General features: G+C 38.1%; 1 protein-coding gene across 3 annotated transcripts in view; it reads right to left on the bottom strand.

Annotated features, from left to right (window-relative positions):
* The window catches only part of LOC134533011 (carboxypeptidase M-like), a 76,274-nt gene extending 64,828 nt beyond the window's left edge, over positions 1-11,446 (bottom strand). For 2 of the 3 annotated variants that reach the window (XR_010075231.1, XM_063370138.1), the window contains exon 1: positions 11,300-11,446. The gene's annotated coding sequence lies outside the window, so the exon portion shown is untranslated. The remainder of the gene's footprint in view (positions 1-11,299) is intronic. The other variant, XM_063370139.1, reaches the window with a different exon arrangement.
* Between the last annotated feature and the right edge of the window lie 11,891 nt (positions 11,447-23,337).

The raw sequence follows: 23,337 nt of genomic DNA on the forward strand, positions 1-23,337 counted from the left end.
TGACGTCATACTGGGTGACGATATATATGCTTTAAGAAAAGTGGTGGGAGTCAGTCTGCCAAAAGTCACCACGGGGGGAAGGATCGGTCACCATTTTTATTTTTTTTTGCGCTCGTCGGGTTCGAACCGAGGACTCTGAACTCCGTGTCGTAAATGTATGTTTTTTTTAAATATTTTATTAAAGTTTTATTATTTAATTTTTTTTTATAATTTTTTAAATTTTTTTCATTAAAATCGGATAATAAATAAAAAAGTTAAAGATGGCGGCCGTAACGAAAATTGCAACGGTGACGTCATCATCCAATATGGCTGCCATGGCATCCTAATTTTCAAGGTCATGACCTCGACGGCTTAGAGCGGCTAGCTCTTAGGAGTTTTAAGCCGCTTTTAGGAATTTGGGTTCTTTCTAGGGTAAAACGACTTTTGAGGATTTTCGAAATCCTGATTTTTGAATTGTGGAATTTTTTGAGATTTTTTGGCGGAATTTTTTTCCACAGAAATGGAAATTTTGGCGAATTTTGAGGAATTTTGGACAATTTTTGCCCAATTTTGGCAAATTTTGGCGATTTTTGAGGATCAAATTCAAGGTCAAGGTCAAAGGTCAAGGTCAAGGTCATCCAAGATGGCCGCCGTGACGTCACAATCCAAGATGGCGGACGTGCCCACACGCTCCACAGCCAGAAGCCATGTTCCAGCTCCGTCATTTACATACTACTTATACGCCATAATTTCGCAAGTAATGTTTTTTTTTCCGCATGTGCAGGTGATGATAAGTACAATAAAGTATACGTAATATGTATCCTTCTCAGAGAGTGTGTAACTGCGTATTAAGTTTAAAGCTTTAAAATATGTACTGCGTCAAAATACAACTTAACATTCCATAAATTTTGAACGGAAATGCGCGTCTGTTGGAGAAACCATTTTCGCACATGTAAGTTGTTTCATCCGGTCGTAAAAGCCCCGTTACAAAGTAAAATGACTGATCCGAAAAATATGTACAACAAAGTTTGAAGGCTAAATATTGGACGAAATTGGGCTACGAATTTCTCCATAAAACCAAGTTGGACAGATATCTCAAATATGTTTTAAATCCTGTCACACTAGCAAAGTTCACAATCGAGACGAAAAGGAATCGGTCTACGACATCAGTAAGTCTGCAGTCACATCACGGTCCCGCCTCTGCGAAACGCAACCACTGCTTGTATGTATGTGGAGCACATTAAAAAACGAGAAGGGGCACTGGGGGTGGAAAAAAAGCAGGGGGGAGGGGCTCACCAACGCCTTGACACCGGTATCGAGGTCAGGAGCGCCTGAAGGTCGCGCCGCGCAGAAACAGTTACGTGCGGTCCGACCAGCCGACTCAAATAACCCCCCCCCCCCTTTTTTTTTTATTTTATTTTACGCGTTTACCATCACGTTTCGGAACGAGGGGACGACACGGCACAACTCAAAGCCCCGCCTGCAACTGCGCAATAGTGGCTTCGCGGTCCACTCAACCTCAGGCCGAGTTCCTATTGGCTCTTTATGTATATCTAATTAAATACCGTTCCAGACTTTTTTTTGACGTGTAACAACTTAGCTCTCGGTGAATGGCATTTGGCGGGAGTTATTTCGTGAATGCGACGGAACGTGTGTGTGTGTGCATATATATATAATTCCAAATGGTGCAAACACTATGGGCGGTATTCCAAGGCACAAAAATTATTGTTTAGGTGTTTAATATGCTACACCTATGTGTTCCCTAACCGTATTCCTAATACACGATAGGACACGGCCAGTCCCTTAGTATTAGGGAACAGATTTTGTTGTCCTATTCGTTGCTGTGTGACGCCATTAACTCGTATATAGTCCTTTATTTGATCATCGGAGGACCTACGCGTGTTGGTGTGCCAAATGAAACTTTATGATAGTGAAACTATCCTGGAATTCATTTTGTACACTTGAATGGTCATAACAAGAAATAATCGAAATTTATTTAAAGTACGTACTTGGAATATAGGAAAAGCGGTTCTATTTTCGTGCGATGGTGCTGCTATATCTCTTGTGTTTTTTTTTTGCCTTAGCGATTGCATCGACGGTTCCGAAACGTCCGCTAGAATGCGTTGAAACGAGTTTCCAAACCCTCGCGCAGGGCGCCGTTTATCAAAACGTGGCTGCCGATTTGTTCCCCCTCGCTGGGGTGGTTCGGTTCGGGACACTTTCCTGGAACACGTCTCCCGAGAGTTTGGGTTGAGGTTCGCATCCCAACTAGGCAGTGCTTCTTCGCCACTACGTCTCGGGGTAGGTACCGGCCTAAAGGTGGGTTTACGATTGAAAATTAAGAATTAAGACTTAAGACTTAGTCGTGTACTTACCATATGACTATGTAAACTAGTGGAATGGTTTATGATTGTCGTGTGTGAATTTTGACGGGTCGTGTGCGAACCATATGACGACTTAAGACTTAACAGAAATGGTTATATTTTATATTTTTCGTTAAGACTTAAGGAAAGCGACCAATCACAAAAAAACCGGAACCTTTCAACCGGAAGTTTATGTCTTATTATTGGACCGATCGAGGCAGTATTTTGGGTTGGAATTCGTATATTTGTCATTTGTAATCATCATCCATTTCGAAAAAATAGATATCCCATTTGCCAATAACCTATTTCAAACCTGCTTCTCCGTTTCGAACAATGGCCGACCATGTGTTTTTTTTTTTTTTGCTGTGATTGGTTAGAATTAACGACTTCTGTGTCAATCATAAACTGGAAAATGTAGTTTTGACTTAATCGTGTGCTCGATGTTAAGTTGTAGTTCTTAAGGAAATCAATCGTAAACCCGGCTTAAGGGGCCCGCCTCGTCAGGGGTGTATGTGTGTTAGTGAGGCGGGATGATAAGCGCGACGCTCGCTGGTGCTTCCAGCGCGGTATAGCCTCTAAGCGCAAGTCTCTGAACTGGCGCGCATTCGTCTCGTCGTCACAGGATAACTGTGAAATTTGAGCGGTGACCGTAACATTATATGGCGGAGAAATGAAGATAAAGGTGTTAAGCAAGTCCCTTAAGTGCTTTCAAGAATCTGTACTGATTGTTTTATGCCTAAAAATTACTCTGAAAACACGCGTTTTAGGCATTTTAACGCTTCTAAAAATACAGTTTAAAAACTTAATCCGAAATTAAAAGTACTTTTCGGTCCTCAGCGAACTCTTAAATGCTATTCGTAAACAGGCCCAACTCGGATATATTGAGTAGTTTTGAAATCGCGTTGTTTTTCCTGAAGCTCTGCACACCGTGTGTGTGCCCGGGTAGGCGGGCCCCTTAAGGGCCTCCCCTCGCAAGCGGCGGCGACTCGCCGTGGTTCAACCCTACGCAGCAGGACCGCGAAGGAGCGCCTGGTGCGCCGGCGACGCGGCGCAGAACTGTGGCAGTGGGTCACCAGTACACGCCGCGGCATCAGACCGCCCGCGCCCGCCGGAACAAAAGGCCCCCGCCGAACTTAGAGCCGGCGCGCCGCACGTCGGAACGGAAGAGAGTCGTGCACGCGCCGGCTCCACTCCGCTTGACGAGCGACGACCATGAAATCACAGTTGCGGAGCTGCAGACACGGGTGGCTCCGGGGACGGGCAAGTCGAACGGAAGCCCAGGCCCCCTCCCCCACACCCCTCAGCAAGGGCCACGCACGCGCCCCTTTACATTTTATACTTTCCTTGCGTGTCTGGTTTTCTGTACGTGCAATTGGGAATTTTGATTCAATACTAATTGTTGGGTATACGCCACTGCAGTTTTGCACTGTTTGTCATGAAAAAAAAAAAAATTAAAAACGTAAATTAAGAATTAAAAATGAAAACATAAACCCACAGATAACAAGCCTTAATTCAGCTATGTTGAACAGATAGACCCCAACGATGAACCTAAACAACACGACGACAGCAAAGACGAACACATTCAAACTTAAATATCAGACAGCAGAAGAATTCCGTGGAAGGAATTTAGTCATGAAAAAAAAATAACAGCACAGACGAACACAGGTAGTTAACAACGAGGAGACAGTTTCAACAATATCTGTTTTGCCATTGGAAACCTACCGTGTTCGTTGGTGTCTTTGTGTCGTCCATAATATCTGTTTATACTCATCGTTGTGTTCGTATATTTGCTGCTTTGTCTAGGGTTTGTTGTTTACCTTCATTTGCTGTATTTGTTGTAACTGACTTAGGCTTGATTGTTCTCTGTGGGTTTAAGTTTTAATTTTTAATTCTTAATTTTAATTCTTGAATTTTTTCAATGACAAACAGTGCAAAACTAGTTCTCTGTAATAAAACTAGGGATATTAATGAGAAAAAGGGAGTATTAAATAATTATTAGAACGTAATTCAAAGTCCTGGTCAATACAATTACAATTGAGGTTTTTATGATTTCTTGCTATAAAAACTTTCAAAAATATTACTGCCTCATGTTATGACCCGACTTTACCGGAATTCGATCAATAGCATTAACTCGAGTTTACTTTATTACGAAATAATATTATAATTTCTTAAGACATATTACCATAACATTCGCAGAAAATTAAGTTCAAGGTTGAATAAAAAAAACTGTTTTCTTAAATTGTCCGACAGCTGAACCTTTTATAAGTTTATAACTATATTTTATCGAAGTTATAATACGAGATTAAAAAATTATTCTAAAACATAGGTACGTTTAGCAGATAGATTTGATTTTAAAAATAAAATAAAAATTATATTTAAAGATTTTTTTTAAGTATTCAAATTCAAGTAGCTGTACAAGAATACAAAAAAAATATTAATCTTACACCAATAATGCTTGAAATTAAGATAGTCTCAAGTGAGGATTGGCTAGAAAAGAAACGATTTTCATTCCCCCCCCCCCCCCACACAATTTTAATTAGGGGACGCGAGCTCTTCCCTTTGCCAACACCTGGAACGCCCATGGAGGGGATGAATTAATGTCAAGTTATAGATATAACTCAGGTAACAGGAAACCAGCTCCGAAATGCATCACCCAACATTTTTCGGGCCTCGCAGACCGCAGCCCGCCTGGTCTTGACCGCCTCTTAGGCCGGTATTCCAAGTCACAAAAATAATTAAGGGGATTAGGTGATGCATATGATACACCAGTACCCTTACTGTATTCCTAGTTCCTCTAGGACACGGCCGGTTCCTTTATTTTTAGGAAACGGATTTGAGTGTCCCAACCGTCGCCTAGATGTTTCCCTAAATCCCGCACATGCGCAGAGCTCACTTTTCCCGTTTATTTCGTCCAGACGGCGAACCCGCGTCCGGCGCCATCAACTGGTATAGAGTCCCTTTTGTGATCATCGGGGGACGTACCAAGCGTGTTGGTGTGCCAAACGGAAACTTTATGGTGGAGAAACTATCCTGGAATACGTTCTGTACACTTCAATGGCCATAACAAGAAACAATCAACCAAACTTGAGAAAATTAGAACAACAGTTCTAGTTTTGTGCGATGGTGTTCTAGTATTTTTTGACTTGACAGCGTCTAATAATTCGATGAACGCCGGCTGCACGCACGAAAAAGGATGACTCATTGTCCCGTTACGCTCATTGTACGCTTGCTCCGCATCTATCTCTCTTCCACTCGATTGGAACAACCATCGATTTGACTTTTTCGAGGCACATTAAACTTGAAACACTCCCATTCGTTTCCTACTTTTCCTATCCTTAACAAAATAACACAGATTGGAAGAAGTTCAATAGCAAACATGTATAAAAGTTATAGTTAAAATAATATGTTCGTTAAAGTAATAAACATATTTGAATTAATGAGTGCAAATAAAAGTAAATTTATCAATTAAATTGTAGATTTCATTTCACTCCTTCTTTGTATCCATACAAAATAGTGATCATTCAATAAAAATTATTCAATTTTATTCATAAAAGTATGCAATCATTTCATCAATGTTTTGTTATGACGTTGTCACGTTAAACTAACGACCGTGAACCGACTTTACAGACAACCAATTTTTTTGCCGTAACAATTGTATCGGTGGTTGCGGAACATCCGCTGGAATGCGTTGAAACCAATTTCTGGCCTCGCGCAGAGCACCGTTTATTGAAACGGTTGCCGATTTGTTTTCTTACAGGGATTCGGTTCGGACACGTTCTGGAATGCGTCCCGCGAGTTAGGTTACGGTTCAGTCCCGACAAGGCAGTGCTCATTCGCTACCTTACCCGCACGTCTTCGAATACAGCCCTTGGACTCCCGAACCCAGTTCCGCCGATCTTGATTCTAAAACGCTCTCTATGACTAGCCGATCGATCGTCGTGGCAAAAAAAAAAAAAAAAAAAAAAAAAAACCGGGATTCCTCGACCAAAGATTGCATGAACGTTCAAGTTCATTCAGTTGTACAAAGCGGCAACAGCGTCTACGAAAACTTAGGCTCATCTGTATTTGCTGCCATAATATTACGCCATTTTTTTTTCAGTAAAATACGTTTTATTCTAAACAGGAAGTTGAAATTTGAAGTCGGCTGTCCGTCTCTAGACTCAAAGGGTTGTTGATACGGTGCTGCCTCATCTCTGTTGATTATAAATAAGTGAAAAAAAAAAAAAAATACCGATAGCCTAATTGAAAGCTTTTACAATATAAAACATACTAAAAATTAATAGTTTTTTTATAAAGTTTGAATTCTAATGAAATAACGACAATTATAAAGACTTAAGATATGAATATCTAATAGGGGCAGTGGTCGTACTAGAATATTTTTTTTCTTAAATGTATTAAGTATTATCTGAAAGGTTATCAACATTTCTCTTATATTATTTGTTCGTCGTCATGAACCTCCAGTTCCGTCGTCCATAACGAAAATCAGAATAATTTTTACTCGGCGCTCAACACACATATGGTGCCACAGAGAATGGTAGAAATAGCCTTCACGGTTTAACTGCGTTTGCCATCCGAGTGAAGCAACAGCTCCTGACGACATACACGTACGTTACTGCCGGCGCGAGACGCGAACAAACCAGGATATAGGAGTGAAGCAGCTTCTTGGCTTCTGATGGGTTGTAGCCGCGTCCAAGGCGACGAATATGTCACCGATGTTTCGGTTGTCATTGCAGTCGCCATCGTCAGAGTTAAAGTCAGCTACTGAGGTTATTACAAGTTCTCCTGCCTTTAAAACTCTCTCGCCTGAGAGGAAGGTGTTTCCCGATTGGCTGCAGCTGTGAGGTCAATAAGGACTCTTTGGTTAAAAAAAAAAAAAAAAAAAAAAAAAAAAACAACTTTTATACGCAGTTGAAAATGGTTATATTATAAATTGAACTATAATTGTGCAAAAAATACGAAATATTAGAAGCACAATAATTTAGGATACTATCCCTTTGCAATCCACCGCACGACCTCAATTTCATGCGCGTGGCCACGCGGTGGGACCACTCATGTCAGGTGACACTGGTCTCCTCACCTGCGGTTTTACGAATCCTGCGGCGAGAATGCAGTGATGTGCGCGCGGGAGGCTTCGCAGTTCCTAATTTTCGAAACCAACATCCACCAAGTGTTCAAAACTTTGGACAGAAGTTGAATCTAAAGCTGGAATTACCGTGGCCCGTTCCCTCCGTATGTCGATCACATGACCTGCGACCAATGGATGACACGCAAAAAAAAAAAAAAAAAATTCCATCTGTCCGACCGTCGAAAGTCTGGCAAGCTGTAACTTTTGGTTTGGTTGTACCAGTCATTTGTTTGTTCAGATGCTTTGCATAGAAACATCGGAGTTTTTTTTAAACTCACATCCAAACAGTAATTCACTACTCTGATTCCCCCCCAGGATCAGGATATGCTAATGCAATACGTACAGGAACACAACATAAATAATCTCCGAGAGAAAAACATGGATTATTGGCAGCACTTGCTTGGGGAAAACATTTTGACGGACGGTTGAAGTCGGGCGTGGTTTGACAGACGAAAGAGTGACTGACGGAGGCTTAATCATTTTCAAGGTTTCGTGGCAAAAAGAAAAGACCACGGCCGGGGAAACACTTTTTTTTAAACATCTAGTTAATAAATCAAGGGGCTGGCACCTGGGTTCTGTGAACAGGACCAATCATCATCCATATCTTACAAGCCCCGCCCATGTTTCCAGTTCCCCTTCCGCCGAGAGAGGCCGCGGAACCGCTGGACTCCCCGAGTGAATTCCTGCGCTCTGCGATTAACGGTCCTCTCGATTTTCCTGTTAGGTCGATCCGAGCCTCGAAATACAGGTCGAGTTCTCTGGCCCAAACCCGCCCCGTACCCGCGACCATGTGCAGTCGCTGTGCGGCGTTAAGGCCCGTCCTGCAATGACACGTAAACGGAGACGGATCTGCAGGAACACTTTACCATCGCGTCAGCTGTTTCCACAATGCACGGAAACGTAACAAATTATCAAACAATCATTGTGAACTTCACGGTTGAAAAATACTAATTAAAAAAAAATATTAACCTTCGAGATCATAAGACGGACAGGATTTACATACCTAATAAAAATAAATCACTAAGTAATAGAAGAACACCAGATAGCCTTGTACTTGAAACAATTTTTAACGCATCAAGCACATAAAAAAACATGGTCGCACGTAGTCACGTAAACGGAAGAAATAAACATTGCCGAGCTTAAGCCCGTTCTACAATGACACGTAAACGGACACGAATCTCCCGAAACATTTCCCTATCACGTCTGCTGCTTGAACAATACACGTAAACGTAAAAAATTAAAATAAATAAATAAAAAAAACCAATGAGATTGCGTTTCAGTGTAACGAAACATAAATTAATTTTAAAAATATATAAATTCTTCGAGATTGTAGCACAGTCAGAATTTACTTTTATAATTAAAATAAACGACAAAATAATAATAGAACACTAGATATTCTCGTACTTGAAACAATTTTTAACTTATATTAAAAAAAAACGTGACTACCATCACAGCCAAATACTCGGCTTCTATTGGTCGCACGCAGCAAAGTAAACGTAAGAGCTCAGCATCGCCGAGCTAATTCGTCTGCGAGTACTCTGTTTCGTGTCATTGTAGAACGGGGCTAAGCTACCCAATGTTCAAACCTCCTGGTTACGTGACTCCCGTGCGGCCAATAGAAGCAGAGTATTTGGCTGCAGTGGTAACCATGTTTTTTTTATGTTCTAAAATTAATTTTTTTTTCAAGTACAAGGATATCTACATCTAGTGTTCTTTTATTAATTAATTATTTATTGTTTATCAGGTATGTAAATCCTGCCCGTGTTATGATTTCGAGGCTCAATTTTTTTAAAATTATTATTTTTTAACCGTGAAGTTCAATCTCATGGGTCACCATTTGTTACGTTTCCCTGCACTGTGGAAGCAGCAGACGCGGAAGTGAAATGTTCTTGGAGATAACGTTACCTTTCACGTGTGATTGTAGAACGGGCCTTAAGAGACAGGAACGCCAGGCTGGTGGACCGAACGTTCCGTGTTCGATTCCCCGGGGGGGGGGGGGGGGGAGGAGGGGGGAGGGGCTGTAGCGGGAGAGATTTTTCTTCCGCTAGTAGAAGACCCCTCCCTTTCATCGCCGCACGGCGGAGGACGATGGGAAGCCACGGCGGAATCACACATCCTCGACCGCTTCGTCACCGCGCCCGAGGTCGCTATCACCTCGACCACCACCGGGCGTTCTCGACGGTAATACGTCACTCGCGGTCGAGAAATTCGAGGTTCGAATCCCGGTACGTCCGTCCTGACATTAAATTTTACAACGGTGTCCTTCAATATCCCAGAGAATAACAAACACAGTTTACCAGTACTAAAGGAAAAAAAAAACATTAAAAAAAGTTAATTTCTTGTAGAACATCCTTCCTACCATGAAATAATTCTTTAATTTGACAGAAAAATAAAGAAACAGAACTGTTTTTTTTGACCTGACATCTTAAGATATAGTAACTGCTACATTTACTGCATAAATTATGAAAATAGTTATACCATAAATTATCAAGTATCTACTGTACAGTTAATTTTTGTGAAGAAGAATGTATTTTAAAAACTGTAATATGTTTGTAATTTTTTTAAAATTTATGTAAATAGCAATGCATGTGCATGTATATTTTATATTGTACAGCTTGACGGAGGATGGAGCTTTGACTATGTGGAATCCACGGAACCAAAATAAATTAAATAAAAACTAATGCTTGGATGGTTACTAATAGGCTGGCGGATTTCTTAACTGTTATCTTCGACTTATGCGAGTATTTATCTAACTATAACGATCCCGCTATCTAAATAATTAAAAATAATATCTTCTAATAAAGGAACTGACATGTTATTAAGTATTTTGTTATTATATGTAGGTATGTCTCATCTCTATAGATATATAGGCTATATTGTAAGGATTTTTTTTTCGCTCATCTAAAATTTAGTATAATGCCAACTTTCGTTATTATTTACTTTTATATTGTAAACTAAAAAAGAACTATTAAAAAATAATGAAAACAGGTTAAGCAATAGTTTTTTATAAACACCGCATAGCTGAATTCTGTTCAGATTACGGAAACAATTGGGAATTTTCGCGCGATAATCCGTCAACCATGATTAAACACTATAAAACTGTCTTACGTATGTAATGTTATTTCAATGTCTTGTAATTACATATATTTACAAACTATTCGTGTTTATTTTATCTCGATAGCTTATTTTGCATTTGTTGGTGGGTTCCGAATTTTGCGACCAGTTTATTTAATAAGCCTTATTTGTGAGTTTTAAAAGACCAATACTATGAACCCTTGTGGCAACATTTCAGACGAAACACAAAATGTAAGAGAGCAATAGTGATAAATTGATAGTAATGGTCTTTAAATAATAGCAGTGGCAAGAGAAAGAAACAATCAGCGTGGAATGTAATACAGATTGCCCTAAATTATTTTGTTATAATTAGTGTTTTTATCCATGAATTAAATTTAGTTTATAATGTTACTGTTTTTCATAGTAATCGTGAATACCAACATATTTGGTTCTCTAAAAATCACTGGGAACTAGTGTTTTTCAAGGTTGTGAGAAAACCAAATTTTAAGATATTTATGTTTTATATACTAAAAACAAAATACGTCATGTGTTTCTACCACACGATTTCCGGCATTCAGTTAATGCCAGGGCAGAAGTACAAATTAGTACAAAGTACTTAAAAACCATTAAATATCACTTATTTAATTTACAAAAAAATATTTACATGAATTTAATTATAGTTATATGATGAATTAAAATTTAATGATGAGCAAAAACATGAAACACAGAGGAGAAATGAACGAGGAAACCTCCCGCCTGATACGGCGGCCGAGCTCACCTGCCGGGCGTGTAAGTGCGTGCGGCACGGATGTGGGCAACCAGGGCCAGCGACGGCTGCGACCGCGAGAACAACACAGCAACCTGCACACCCGCGGCGCTGGAGCGAGACTGGCGGCTGCTGCCCGCACTAGCGCCGGTCTCCCGTGCCCGCGGCCCTTCTGTCCCCGGGGGGGGGGGGGGGGAAGAGAGGCGGGAGGGTTCCGGAGCATGTGCCGTGGAGGGGGAAGATGGAGCGGAGGGGGAACAGACTCCGCGGCTACCCGCTCATTTCATTCCATTTTCTCGTCGGTGTGCATAGAGCTTCAGGAAAAAGCAACGCGATTTGAAAACTACTCAAAATATCCGGGTGGCGTCTGTTTACGAATAAAAAAATTTAAGAATTCGCTGAGGGCCGTTTAATAGTTTTGTTTCCGGATTAAGTTTTTAAACTGTGGTTTATAAATGAGTGAAAATGGCTACAAGGCGAGTTTTCAGAGTAAACTTTAGGCATAAAACAACCGATACAAATTCTGCATTCTTGAAAGAATCTTAGGGGACTTGCAATACGCCTTTATCTTCATTTCTTCGCCATTTACTGTTACGGTCACTGCTCAGCTGCACAACGTGAAGGCCGCGCGCCACTTCAGAGCTTTGCGATCAGAGGCGACACCGCGCTAGAAACACCAACAAGAATCGCACTTATCATCCCGCCTCACCAACTTAAATGCACCCCTGACTAAGCGGGCTCGGTTCAAGGTCGCGGTTGTAATTCTGTCCCGCTGGAGAGCGCTAATAGTCATGGGGGGCGCGGAGGACTGCCATACTGGAAAACTACCATAATGAAAATATTCCGCCTGGCCTCTTCAAAAAAGGCGGAAAAGTACCATAACGGAAAACTGCCATAACGAAACGGAATTATGCCATATTTTCTTATACACTCCATCACTCCATGGCATGAGTACAGCAGCATTGCTCTCGAAGTAATATACAGAATACTCGGTAGGTAACGCTATCAACCCTCTAGCTGTTTCTCAGGTTAACTGTAAAGCCTACAGACAACGCTTCTGACTGTCATAGTTGCAATTACAAATCACCGCATAGATCGCGCACTAGTAGAAACAAATGTTTTTAAAAATGTATTATAGGGAGCAGCATTGTATTCTTATTACTATTTGTAAAAAAAAATGTTTTTTCTTTTCTTTTTTTTTTCCTTCCATTTATGGTACCTACTTTTCCGTCACCTCCGTAAAAACTTAAAAGGACAAAGGGGAATTCTGCCAAAATTACTTATACATTTAATGGAATGAGGAAAACGGCCATAATTGTAAAATAATAGAATTAACATTTTTCCATACTGGAATAATTAAAACAATTGTAGATAATTATTTATTGAATGCAAATCCAACTCAAATAACAAGGGCTTTCTTATATAATTTTTTTCATTATTAGGGTGATATATAACAAAAAAAAACTATATAAAGGTTTTAAATATCCATATTAAATTATTTAAAGTCTACAAAATGTCCTTTTAAGAAGCTGTAATGTGAGGAAAATATTGTGTAGTATAGAAGGCACAGGTCAAGCAGAACAGATACTCTATGGGAGACATAGGCTCGTATATCAATTTTGGTGGGCTTTGCAGTGTCATGCAGTCTTTCAAAAATAAACTATGCTAAAATTTAAGTAATTTTTATATTAGGAAAAAAATTACTATGCGTAGCATATTATTCTGCCCCATTAAAACAGTCAGATCAAATTGAACGAATTATGACACAAGACACTGATACATATCAATAACTTTGCGACAAAACACGAAACAACACAACACCAGATTGATAAAGTTCATGTTAACTAATTGGTTACTTTGGTTTTCACAAAAATCTTAAAACAGAAATATATAAAAAATTACGTTTTCTTAAGTTTTTTTTACCAATAAATATTTCTAGATTATTTTTACTAATGGTTTTAAAAGTGTCACTAAATCTGTAATTGCAAGTTGGAATTCTTAATCCAAACTGAGATATTATGTCTGAACCAACAAAAATGGTAATAAAATGTATATAATAAGTGCATCACTGATTGAACATCTAATAAATAGAATATGCAAATATTTTATATAGGGATGTAGCAAATTCAAAATAATTTATTGGCCTGAAATTTTTAAATATAAATCTAAGAACTTTTTTCTGCATACTTTCAATTCTATTCTAATTAAAATAAGTTTATGCAGAGAAATTTATAAATTAAATAAGACCTAAAGATCTTCATGTGTTGCTAATAGTATTATCTACATGTTGGTGAATAAAAGGTTGGTATCCACTATAACTCGAAGGTCTTAAAAGAGGACACCACGTTTAATGTCATTACTTAATTGAATTCGTATCTATCGTAATCCAGAGAATTTTTTACTGAAAATAAGATCTGGACAGATGAAATATCTTGATGAATAGTTTCACTAACATATTTCCCTAATTATATTTTGTTAATCAATTATGATTACAGTTGTAATATCATTTATTAAAAAAAAAAGAGTGTTTAGCTCAAACTACTAGGTACTTTGCGGAACACTTAATACCATGTAATTGCATTTGCAAATTTGACTGAAAAGCGTCTATTTATAAGATAATTAAAACATATATATCACACATTGCTTGACGTGGCCTAAATTGATAATTTTTTAATCATAAGATTGTTGGAAAGTATCAAAGGCATTGCTCATTTTGAAATAAATAGAAAATTTTATATATATCTGGATGTTATGCTGGTACACACATATATTTATTCCTAAAAATATTATATATATAATACGTGTGTCATTAAAATATATGTGGTTTTACAAAAATAATATTTTTAGGAATATAATTCATGTACCTATAAATACTTCTAAAATACTTCATAACAAACTCAATAGTATGTGACTAAATTTAACTGTCAATAATACTTCAAGAAAATATATACCGATAAATGGTTGAACACATAACATCGGTATACAACTCACTGACTGATACACACTTAATTCAAATATTTTATGTTCAAAAGCAAAATGTTTTAAATGTTTGAGCTTTATTTATAAAAAATTAGAAGCTACAAAACTAATTTTTTTTTTTTGCAAAACTCCGTTCCCCCGGAGAAACCCCCGGAATGGCCACCGCATGGGGAGCCCAAGAAAAGAAACGGGCTCCCCATTTGGAAGCCATTTGGAAGATTTTTTTCTGTTCCACCCACCGTTTCTTTGGTAGCCTGACTTGTTACAAGGGATTGTATTCCTACCAGAGAAAATGCCACCATTTAGTATGGGCAATCCGCCTTGGAGGAGCCGGGGCGCGAACCCGGGTCCTACAAGTCACAAGGCAGGCGCTCTACCCCAGAACCAGAGTGGTAGAGCGGATACTTGCAGTCTTCTTAACACTAACATGATGTTATTCCACGAGTTTACCGTAGTTTCGTGTGTCATTAACACGTGCAGTACGTGCAGTAACGCTAACGCTAACGAACAAATTTATGTATTCTTATGTTCTTCGTTCAACATTAATTGTGTGATTTAATAACAGTGAAATATAATTTGTATAACTAGTCTGGCAATATTTAGTTGATTTTCTGCAAGAAAACTTACAGTCCCGCTGTATAATAATTATGTAGAAATATAGACTAGTAAAAACATATTATGTCAAAAGCTCGCACTGTCGATGGTAAAATTATTTTGAAATAAATGTTAGATATTAACAGAATGTGTTTAGTTTAAATATGTGTGTGCTTACAAGCATCAAGTTATTGTATAACATTTTATTTATTTGGTTAAAAAGCCACACAAAAGTTAAACTTATTATTTCCCTTTTGGCTTTTTTTTTGTTTTACCGTGCTTAATATGCGCAGTTAATACTGGAAAGCTATTTAAACAAGGGCTTATAATGACTTTTAACTATTGTAGGTAATGGGACAACACAAGACATAAATTGTAACACTAATTAGTAATGATACAGTTATTTTCATGTAAATGTACAAATTAACAAATATGTAAGTTTACGTGATTTTTTTTGTTCTATTTACAAAGAAAATTTACGGTGCACAACGGCAAACAGAATAACTTAACAGATAAAAATTTAAAAAAAAAAAAAAAAAAAAAACGGCTATACAGAGACGCACAGGTGAACAATGACGACAGCACAGAAGAACACAGTAAGCATACATATTTTGAAAACCACAACGATGATAGCGCAGACTCAACACAGTATATTGTCACGTGCACCTAGCCGGTGCCACCGCCATTTCTGTCACGTGCACCTTCAGAGGGGGGAGAGAATCGTAGCTCTTTACATAGAAACAACTCGCTTGGCATCAACTAGTCTTAACTTCATAAAATACTTTACTGTACCTAGGATCATAGGTTCGTCATCCCGTACAGGATGTCTGGTGAGAGCTGAACTAAGGAGATTTTGCAAAATAACATAATACTTAATTAAAATTATTTTATTCTTAAAGTCAAATACTCAACATCATTTTAAAGAACATTTAAATAGCGGGATTACAATTTAAAACAATAATCTCTTTACTTCCTTAACGATTGAACGACCTTACAAGAGAGAGAATGAGAGAACTTCACTAAACACTTCCCTAGTCCTTCCGAATACCTCAAATCATAATTAATACTTAAAATTAAAACAAAGATAAGTCCATACTCACATTTTCCGAAAAGCCTTTCTTGATCGATTACTTTAAAAAAATAACGTAGGGGCCTCTCCTGCCCTTGAAATCCCGAACGAACATTACATTTTAAAAACTATGACGCGTGACCCCTGACGAGGGCCATAGCCTCCGCCCGAAAGCTTGACGACTACATTATGACCTAACTTAAATTAAACGACTCGTGGCCTCTGGCGTCGACCATAGCTTCCGCCCGAAAGCTTGAATTCCTACATCACGAACGAACTAACAACTCGTGACCACAGGTGAGACGCATAGCCTCCGCCTGAGTGAGCCTGAATTCCTACATCACGAACGAACTAACAACTCGTGACCACAGGTGAGACGCATAGCCTCCGCCTGAGTGAGCCCCGAGTCACCACTCACTTGCGCTTAAATTCGCGCGCCCTGCCGCGCCTACCATAACAAAAGCTCGTTATTGAAGTCAAATTTACTAAACAACTAACTAGAACATCTGGGAAGACTACCCCCCCTCTACCCCAATGTGCAGGCCACACCGCGCGGCTTGTTACGACAGCGCGCCCCAGTAACTGCGGCCCGTGGCTGCGCCAGCGCGCGGCCAAACAAACAAACAAAATTCTGCAAGCCCGCAGCGCGCCGCGCCGGCCCCGTGCCCCAATTACATGGTCACGCCACTTGCGCTGACGAGTGAACAGAGCAGCCAGCCCAGAGTCCCGTCAGTAAAGTCCCTAAATTTGATTTCAACAACCCTGCAAAATTTCAACCCGCGACATAACCCTCCCCTCACAGAGCTCGAGCCCCATCGAGCTACCTCAAAATTACAAATTGTCTTTTTCCATTAAACCATAACTATAAATTCCTCATTTCACAAAAATAATAATTTTCTTAGTTCCTTGCTGTCTGAACATACATCTAGATTCTGCATAAGATTTATTTTAAAACAACAAGTATTCATAAAATTAAATGTAAAACTTTTATCTGGTTTGTTCTCACAGGAACCTTCAGAGGCTCGAGTTCTCAATTCTAAAAAAATTGTTCTGTTAGTGAAGCTCTCTTTACAAATTAAATTACTGTTCTTAGTTTCTCAGTATTCGTTAAACAATGTGCAAATTCTTGATAATTATTATTATTTTTTTTTTTTCGGTTTCCGTTTATTACCATACTTCTTTCGTTCTTCAAAAAAAATTAAGTGTCCTTACAGTGTTTCAATTAATTAAACTCTTATCTCGTGAAGGTTGGTGCAACTCCTCGAAGTCAGTGTTGTCGAGAAGAGTAGCTCCCTGGGCTGGCCATCAGCAAACACCACTCAACTCCAACAGCTACTGGACTGGCTTCCAGGGCAGCTCACAACTTCTCCCCACATCTGCTTCGGAGTTGTGCCATCCTCATCACGAACAGATTACAATTCTGAAACATCATCAACAGGCATTACCATCACGCCTGACAAATACAAAACTAACTACTAAACTGCAATCGATGGGCAAGGATGCAAACACACAAAAAAATAAAATTAATTAATTCAACTGCTAACATAAAGTATCCCACCCTTAGCATAATCTAATCAGGCAAATAATTTGATAGGAAAAACTTAAGGAAGGGAAACATGACCTCCAATAATTTTCCCTAACTCTTGAGTCTTGATCTTCTCTATACAGCAAATAGTCCCCACGAAGTAACTGGGTTGAAGGTCAGTTCACATGACCCACCCATAACCTCTTCTACTCTTCTTTTCTTCTGGGGGCAACCACAATGCCCACCAATCTCTCTCCATGGTGCCGAACCAGCTATCCCATGAGAGTAAACAACGTAGTCAATAGAAGCGCAGAGGGGAAACACCAATCTCTGGCTTGTCGAGTCATAAAACTGCTTTATCTTCTTCTTCTTCTGAGTAAAAATATCTGACTAACCTTGCTTCTATTCTTCCAAACAGTAAAAGTTCATCAGGTATCTTCATGAAAGAAACATTCTAACTAATAATTCTTCATTTTTCTTCTTCTTTATTTCTGTTAGTTGTAATAGAAGGCCATGTTAGGGAGGTTATAGGGAAAAAGAGTGGCCAATTCCCACCCCATCACCCACCTAGATCATGACTAATTAACTTTTAAACTTTCTATTTCAAACAAATAAAAAAAAACATTTTTTTTTATTCAAACTTTTAAACTATAATTACTTTTACTTCATAACCTCAAAAGCTAATCAATAATTCTAAATGAAATTGTGATTTACTGCATCCTTGTTCCATCCGATCTGTTTGTTTATAACCTTTCTTGTAAAGTATAAAATTTTCAAACATTACTAATTCAAAAAAAAAATTAAATTCTGGTGTCCTTTGAGTTACAATTAACTTTACTATTTCTTAGCTTGAAATAATTTAAGTTTTCAGAACTATTTCATTGTCTAATTCACAACACTTAAAAATCAACTCAAAACAACAAATCATCAAAATCAATAAGATCATCTGACCTACCTATCAGTACTGTGAACTTGAACTGTTCGTACACATTTATAATAAGCTATTGTATTTAAATTCCAACCTAAATAAGGTTTAAAAAAACTACTAATCCCTCTGTAAATTAAGAAAATTAACTTTAAAAATTAAACTTAAGGTATTAGTTCTTTTTGACAGCTACCACAACTCACTAGTTCCATTACATTACTATAACCTAAAAAGTTCTGTAAATAATGTTTATAACAAAAAAAAACTCCAGTTACTGTCTTCCATAAAAAAAAATAAAACTTTACATGACCTTATTAATCTCCACTTGTAAGTCCATGGCTGCCAGCTTTCTCTTCTCTTGAATCTTCAGTCTTGGCTCTTGTTTCAGTGATCTTGTATCTTGTCTCTCGAACTCTTGTCATCTTGTAAACTGGACTGCTGCTCAGCTCATCTTAAGGAATCTGTAATAGTTTCAAAAATACATGTTAATTTAAATTACATAATTCCTGTTCTTTAGTCCTAAAAAAAATTGTATTATTAGTACACATTACCCTGAAACAACATTATTATTTATTGTTTATTACTTAAAAAAAATGCTTTACCATAAAATCCTTTTTTTGTTCTTTTCATTAGGCCTATTTATTTTCCTTCTTCTTAATTAAATTCTGCTTCAAATGTTAATCCTAACTTAAGACCTACCATCTATTTATTATTCATTACCTACATTATTTATGTTACCCTAAAATTCCCATAAGTTTCTAATACTTCCTATCAAAGACATTCTCTCTCAAAAAAAATTTACTTATGACTCTTAACTTAACAAACTTAAAAAAAACTTTTACACTAGACTTAACTTATTATTCATTCTTAGTTACTAAATTTCTATATGTAAACTTTAGTACTTACAAACAAAAACTGCCTATTTCTCTCTACCTCTTAATCTCTTTCAATTATTACAATAATAATGTTACCTTGCATCTTTAAACTTTCTTCTTTTCAATTAAATTAGACATCTCATAACAATAAAAATTCTGCCTATACTCTTCTTATGGGTGTACAACCCAACAACAAAATTTCAAATTCTCAAGTTTCCTTATATTTAAATTATGCAATACAAATAACCTCTGTGGTGCCTGTACCCTTTTAGGCCTACCACCTTCTCCTCTCACAGCATGACAACTCTTATTCCTCGGGGTCTGTATTCACTGTTACAAATCAAATATCTCAAAAAAATTAAAAACAAATTTATTATTTTAAGAAAACAAAAATTTACATTGAATTTACTATGGAGCCTGGAAATCTTAATGTCTCACAGCAGCTAACATGACTAAATCCCATGGAACCCCAGGTTTACATAACCTGTGCCCAAAAATTTAAGCATACCAGGCTTTCTCTGCACTGGTTTTACAGCATCACACACTATTTAGGGCCCCTGATCTGCCATCAGTCCCAAGGAGTTTTCCCACAACCCCTCTCTACACAAGCGCCTACCGCATTCCTCTCAATTGGCTATCGGTTTTACGGCATTCTTTTGGGATCCGACCATCAAGTTAGGGCTAATCGAACACTAAACCTCCATACTTCCAAACTAATGTAAATCAATTAAATTTTCTCTGTAAATTCTAAAAATCAAAAAAAATTATTCCAACATGCCAAAGAAACTTCCAAAAAAAATTCATAATCTTATCTTCAAACCATTAAAATAAAAATAAATAGATTACTCTGTTTTCTCCTTAATAACTGTAAACTGTCAACAAATATCATGTCGTAAATTTTAACTATGCTTACTGACTCTTAATCATAAAATCTCATTTGTCCTAATTAATAAACAACCGATTTCCTTAAAATCTCACTGTATCTCTCACACTCAAACTTCACTGGCTGAATATCTCAATAAATTCAAAAACAATTATCTAAACTCTTAAAGAAACTCCTCCCCAATTATTCAAATTACTTCACCTTATTTTATTTCATTACTTAAAACACCTTACTCAAAAAAAATTAATTAATTATCTAGCTATCTTCCATTATTATTTATTTACCGAACAAAACTTTCTCCTAAATTAATTTAGTAAAATTCAATTTCACATTAGGCAAGTACACTAACTCTCTACAGCAATGTTTCTCATTTCCCTCCTTCCTAACTGAATCCAATCTTACTTAACCTCCAGGGAATTTACCTCACAAAATAACCAAAAATTTCACTGTAGTGCCTATCTGCTATAGGCCCACTACACAGCAAGGGACTCTAACCCCACCAACAAACTTCATTGAAATGGTACCCTATCCCATACAGGATAGCCACTTCGGTACTACCATGGGGAACTCCTGCCCCAAACTACTCACAACTCTCAGGATTCTCCTGACCCTTAATTCCGTAGTCAGCCCATCTCCTATGGTCTGCGCTACAATTCCCTTTCTTCCCAGGGACACAACACCTCACCTTAGGGTCCCTCGCCCTAAAGAAAACATTAATTTTGTCTCTCTGTTCCCTTGGAGTAAATTCCCTCTACACACAAAAACTATCCTTCCCACTTTTCTCAATGCTTATCGATTTTATAGTGTACCTTCTTAATAATGTTTACAAATCCCAAAAAAATATTTTTAAAACCGAGGTAGAATTTAACTAACAAAAACATAAACAACTTACAACGAAACACTTCTAGCCTATACATCATACACTTCTTAAAATAAATTACTTACATACTGAAAGTTCCTCTTCTTCTAAAACACACTTAAATTTAAATTTATTTAACCAATAGTCTATTTTCTTATCGCTAAGTTACCGTACAGCTGATCAAAACAAGGTCACGGCCGTCCACGTCTCTGTACGTGCTCGTGACGTCACCGAATTCCATCAGGTGCGCCAACCCTCGCTTGCGGTTCCTCCGTTCTCCGCTAGGTCTCAGCACCTCCCCGTCACGTGTTCACTCTGCCACGTCCACTGACGTGTCGTTCTGAAACAACTCTCAACATTTTTCTAATTAAAACAAAACATCACTATAAATTCTATAACTCTCTTTTACATAAACTCTCGTTTTCTCTTTAATTCCTTTCTAACGTTTATCCTTCCCTCGACTGATTTAATTCGTACGTCTCGTCTCCTACGCGCACGAAAACAAAACAAACTTCTCTTGAAAATAATTCCTATTTACGACAAAAAACTTTATTTTAAATTATAATTCTCTTAACCTACAATCTTAAAATGAACTTCAATTAAATTAAACCACTTGCATTATCTCTAATAAGCATTTAACTTATAACGTATTCTCCTCACGTAATAATCCCCGATATAAATCTACAATAAATTCAACGACTTAAAACAACTTATCACTATAAACTTTATCCTTACAAGTATCCTCAAATAAACATCTGTTACGTCAAAAAAAAAATCTCAAAGACTTCCTCCACTATAGACTAAAATTCCGTAATCCTCTCCTCAAGTAAACTCTTAATAACCTGCTATCAGAAGCTGAAACTAACTTAATAATAAACATAAAAATCTACCTCTCTCTCTCTCCAGAAATAGAACCTACCCGGCGCCTCCACCATTTCTGTCACGTGCACCTAGCCGGTGCCACCGCCATTTCTGTCACGTGCACCTTCAGAGGGGGGAGAGAATCGTAGCTCTTTACATAGAAACAACTCGCTTGGCATCAACTAGTCTTAACTTCATAAAATACTTTACTGTACCTAGGATCATAGGTTCGTCATCCCGTACAGGATGTCTGGTGAGAGCTGAACTAAGGAGATTTTGCAAAATAACATAATACTTAATTAAAATTATTTTATTCTTAAAGTCAAATACTCAACATCATTTTAAAGAACATTTAAATAGCGGGATTACAATTTAAAACAATAATCTCTTTACTTCCTTAACGATTGAACGACCTTACAAGAGAGAGAATGAGAGAACTTCACTAAACACTTCCCTAGTCCTTCCGAATACCTCAAATCATAATTAATACTTAAAATTAAAACAAAGATAAGTCCATACTCACATTTTCCGAAAAGCCTTTCTTGATCGATTACTTTAAAAAAATAACGTAGGGGCCTCTCCTGCCCTTGAAATCCCGAACGAACATTACATTTTAAAAACTATGACGCGTGACCCCTGACGAGGGCCATAGCCTCCGCCCGAAAGCTTGACGACTACATTATGACCTAACTTAAATTAAACGACTCGTGGCCTCTGGCGTCGACCATAGCTTCCGCCCGAAAGCTTGAATTCCTACATCACGAACGAACTAACAACTCGTGACCACAGGTGAGACGCATAGCCTCCGCCTGAGTGAGCCCCGAGTCACCACTCACTTGCGCTTAAATTCGCGCGCCCTGCCGCGCCTACCATAACAAAAGCTCGTTATTGAAGTCAAATTTACTAAACAACTAACTAGAACATCTGGGAAGACTACCCCCCCTCTACCCCAATGTGCAGGCCACACCGCGCGGCTTGTTACGACAGCGCGCCCCAGTAACTGCGGCCCGTGGCTGCGCCAGCGCGCGGCCAAACAAACAAACAAAATTCTGCAAGCCCGCAGCGCGCCGCGCCGGCCCCGTGCCCCAATTACATGGTCACGCCACTTGCGCTGACGAGTGAACAGAGCAGCCAGCCCAGAGTCCCGTCAGTAAAGTCCCTAAATTTGATTTCAACAACCCTGCAAAATTTCAACCCGCGACAATATGATTCCTAAGAGAACAGTTGCGACGTTTCGGGAAAGAGTTCTATTCCCTTCTTAAGACACAACTGAGGTTTGTCATAACATACAGTTTAATGAGTAATGGCGTATGTCTGAAACTACATCTTGAATTAATTTACCTATTATTTAAAACTTTATTTAATGAACTACACTGAATTTGTTGAAATTCACATAGATACTGACTTTCTTAAAACTTATTTGTGTTTTGTTTGTTTACACGTTTGTTAACAATTCACAGATATAAGTGCATAGAAGCTT

This window comes from Bacillus rossius, chromosome 6 (genome assembly GCF_032445375.1).
Source record: "Bacillus rossius redtenbacheri isolate Brsri chromosome 6, Brsri_v3, whole genome shotgun sequence".
NCBI classification, from domain to species: Eukaryota; Metazoa; Arthropoda; class Insecta; order Phasmatodea; family Bacillidae; genus Bacillus; species Bacillus rossius.